Genomic DNA, 4,632 nt, shown 5'->3' with positions numbered 1-4,632 from the left:
AATCCTGAATGAGAGAAATCACTTTTAGCCTACAACAGTTTTCTACAAAACGGATATCACAGTTAATTTAGCTAAAATGGAATATATTCAGTTTAGTTTAGTTTTAGCTGATTTTATACAAAGTTTGTGACTGGATATTTGAAAGGAACATGTTCGGGCAATTCTTTAAAATGTAAAATATATGGGCCGCGTCGCGACAAAACCTGTCTTAATGACATTGATGACGTTTTATGGAAAACCGGATTTAAATGACGTCACGTATTTTATCCAGGAAGTGAGAAGTTAGATTTGTAAACACTGAAGAAAAAATAGATATTTGTACAGGTTATTGACTTAGATGTGTTAAAATGGATGCAGAGTTGGAGGTAAGTTATCTTTTTATGTATTTCATTATTTTGTTCTGTCAAAGGAGGGCGTAAATTAGGTTTTACCATAAATAGGCACTTAGGTATAACATGTAAATAAATAACGTTACATACATACTGTACATCACCTTATATCGGCATCAAAACATCCCATAAAACTGGTTAAGTTAACTTATTCCCTCTTAAACTCAACCCGTCAATATATACGTTTATAATTGGACATCGTAACGTTTTATAAATGAGAATTATTATTATTTTATTCGTATTTTGATGCAATGACATTCAAAATGAAAATCTCTTTGTTTTACTGTAATTGAATTTATATTGTTTAGTATTTTGTACAGTACTGTAATATGCTATTCCAATAGATATGTTCACTAAACGAATAAATATGTTCAAAAAACGAAATATGTTTAAAATGAGATGGAAAAAGTGTCGAATCATTATATCGATTTTATGACCAAGAGTTGATGTTATATATAACGTTAATTGAGTGTTAGTCTGAAGAGATTGTAGCGCAGTGGAAAGATCATTGTGCAGCACCCGGGAGACCCAAGTTCAATTCCTGATATGAGCTATACTTTTTTTTGCTTTAATCACATTTCCACTAAATTGTGTTGGTATATATTGTTTTATCATTGATAAATTTGGAAAAAAATGGTTCAAATAATACAAAACTACCCGGTTCATATGACAGATATAATGAGGTTTTTCCTATAATATATTTTCAGGAGTTAGAGAGTGTGTACTCAAATCATTTTGGAAGAACGCCAGTTTCCACACCATTTGCATCACAAGAGTTAGACGAGTCGTGTGAAGTTGATTATGAAGTCGACAACGATGATATTGACACAATTGGCGGGATATTGGAAGGACGTGTGAGGGATTATATTTTGCAGCAAGAAATCGTAGATGAAGATACAGACAGCGATGGCAATGGAGAGGCTGAATTAGATGAAAGCGATACTGAAGTGGCTGAAAATTGTGAGCTTACAGATATAAAGAAAGTGTGTAAAGATGGATGTGGGTGTCAAAGGAAATGTTCACAACAGCTTAATGTAGGAAATGTGTATGAACACATACTTAACTTAAGAGAAATGGACACAAATGAAAAAGACATGTATATTATGGCCATCTTACAAGACGACCGCGCCACGGCAACAACTAAGAAAGGAAAAAAGAGGCAACGGATGCGTTATACATTTAAATTTAATGGTTCCATTGTTTGCAGGAGAACATTTCACCTCTGCTATGACATAGGAAGAAGTGCCTTACAAGGTCTAATGGCGCACATGGCAACAAATGGGATCGTTCCAAGGACCCATGGAAATACTGGAAGACGGCCCAAGCACGCCCTAACGTTTGACGATGTGCAGCGCGTGGTAAAGTTTCTCCTGAACTATGCAGAACGTGAGGGGTTACCAATGCCTGCAGCTCCAAGAGGGCGAGACAATATTCCACCAACTTATCTCCCTGCAAGCGAAACGAAACTGAAGACATTCAAGGAATATGAGAAACAGGCTGAAGATTCGGTGGTTCCCATTCGATGTGTGAAGCTGACCGCCTTCAAGACAATTTGGTCGACATGTGTACCCCATATCAAAATCGCATCTCCGCGTGACGACGTCTGTGCTACATGCGAAAAAATCAGGAAACGCGTGATGGACGCTGTCGAGGAAGACGACAAAAAAGAAGCGGCGGATGCATACAGCGCTCATATAACGAAGGCACAACAGGTAAAGTACAAAGTTTTTTTGTATGCCAAAGAAGTTATTTTGTGATGATAATATGAATAACTGCCGCATCAATTTCCTGTTCTCGAGAGGCAATAAGAAAGTACCCGTGTAGTGGATCGAACCCATGACCTTTAAGGTGCGAGGTGCACAACTATCCACTAGACTCCCCCACCGTTATAGTTTTATTTATGTACATAAATCATGATGTGCATACTTAAATCACAAATACGAGTCTGCTATTCTCACCTATTATTATACGACAATGTCAATTTCTGGTAAAAGTGAGTTATATTCAAGGTAAATAAAAGAGCCGATTATAACATTTTTTCAGGAACGGGAGTTGTACAATGACTGTATACGTCGCAGTACGGAGACGCGTCACACCGCTGAATGTGAGCGGTACCACCATTTCACGTTTGACTTTGCCCAAAGTGTTAGCCTGCCGCATTACTACAGACAAATGGGGCCCTTATTCTTCTTGTCCCTAAGATCAGTATATTTGGATTCCGAATAGATGGCGACCCACACCAGCTGAATTTCCTCATCGACGAGAACGAGACCATGGGGAAAGACGGTTCGAAATCACACGGACCAGATGCCGTCATTTCAATGATAGACTGGGCCCTTCAAAACTACGGCGGCCAATCAACGTTTTGCTCCATCCACGCCGATAATTGTCCAGGTAAATTTAAACACAAAACAAATCTTTCACAAAGCATATACAATTTATTACTAGCATACCAATTTATTTTAGTTCAATTGTGACGAAAGCTGATAGCTTATAGAGTAACTCGAGTCAATTTCCTTGCTTGAACTCACCAGTACTGTGTGTCAATATGAGTGGTCACAAGAATGTTTCCCGACTGGTGATTGGACTTTGCACCTCTTTGTCTCGGAAAGCAGACACTCTAACTCTGCGCCGTCCCTCCTATTTTTATTGGTAATTGTCCGTAACATTTACAATGTCGCACCTTTGCAGTTTTGTGCGTGTGTGCGTTTACGTGTGTTTCTGCTTTAATTTGCGCGTAAGTGGGCGATACATTCTGTACAGGAAATTAATTACACACATTCATGTATTTTTTCGCATTACAGGTCAGAATAAGAATAAGTATCTCGTGGGCTACTTCATGTGGAGAGTCATGACCGAACAACACAGTACCATTGAGTATCTTATGCAAATACCAGGTTCGTCTTTCTAAGTCATTATAGTAAAAAAATATGCATATTTTTATACATAAACATATAACGATTTCTTGAATACGAATATATAGATGTATATTCACATTTGCTCATATTAAGATTTTATTCTCCTGTTGCTTTTACAACATCGTCTTTTTGTTTCTGCAACTTTAACATCGTGCAAAATACACATGCTCTTAATTAATAAATCCGTTTATCAAACTCTTGCAGGACATGCAAAATGCCTCGTGGATAGTGGGTTTGGAAATGTGAAGCGATTGTACAGGAGAACGGACTGTGAAAGCCTGGATCAGCTGGAGGACGTTGTGAATAAATCCTCATATTCTAACACAGCGGTTCGTTATCCAGCATGGTCTTGGAGAAACTGGAAAGGCTTCCTGGGCGATCATTTCAAAGCACTCAATGGAATAAGGTAACGTCACGTTCAATTATATCTCATAAAAGGCCCATACCTTCTACATAATGATTATGGTTTTACGATTGACTAAAAACCCATATATAAATAATAACCGCAAATGTTACAGTATGTAATAAGTAGCCAATCTCCGTTTATTTATTAATGAAAATCGCTTGTTAATCAAGTGTCATGCATGATTAAATTTCAGGAAGTACCAGTACTTTCGATTTTCGTCCACTGAGCCTGGTGTCGTTGTAGTAAGAACGTCGCGAGATGCAGAGGAGGACACGCTGAACGTTCTAAAGGATCCTGCCTTCCGGTTCGAGACCCAAGCCCGACCGGATGTTGTTCAAGCTGCAGGATTTAGCCATCCCCGACAAGAATCATTATATAAATGCGTCCGACCATATGTTCGGCCTCCGTACCAGGACATTTTATGCCCCGTACCAAACACTTTATAGCTGTGTAACCTTGTCGCCGGTGATTGTTCTATTGTTAATGTAAATTCGCGACATCTTTTGTAGATGCATATATATTTCAGACAATAACTCTAATAAAGTTATATTGAAAGGAAATGAAGTTGTTGATTTGTTTTTAAAAAGCAGTTTGTTTTTTGCATTCTGATGCTATGATTCATGTTATTCTTAATTGTTCTTATGTTGCTAAGCAACGAAATAAAAATTGAAAATAAAACAATTAAAACGGTCTATGTCAGTAATATTCTTATAAATATATTTACTCATGAAGACAGGTGTTCGCTTCATTATCACAAAGTTTTTTACGTCAGTTGTTGGTATTTCACGTCATAACGTCACGCGTTTTCAAAAAATCGACGTTTATCCCTGTGCCACTTAAAGTGGAAAATCTCAAAAAGTTTACAAGATATCAAAAATAAAATTACATATTTTGTATTGTTATAAACACACGTATATAA

The 4,632-nt window shown here is 37.4% G+C and overlaps 1 pseudogene; it reads left to right on the top strand.

Annotated features, from left to right (window-relative positions):
* The first annotated feature begins 347 nt into the window (after positions 1 to 347).
* LOC128235744 (uncharacterized) lies at positions 348 to 4,159 on the top strand (annotated as a pseudogene).
* Positions 4,160 to 4,632: the final 473 nt, after the last annotated feature.

Source organism: Mya arenaria, chromosome 5 (assembly GCF_026914265.1).
Source record: "Mya arenaria isolate MELC-2E11 chromosome 5, ASM2691426v1".
NCBI lineage: Eukaryota > Metazoa > Mollusca > Bivalvia > Myida > Myidae > Mya > Mya arenaria.
The sequence above is the reverse complement of the archived record's forward strand: the minus strand, read 5'-3'. Positions and strand labels throughout refer to the sequence as shown.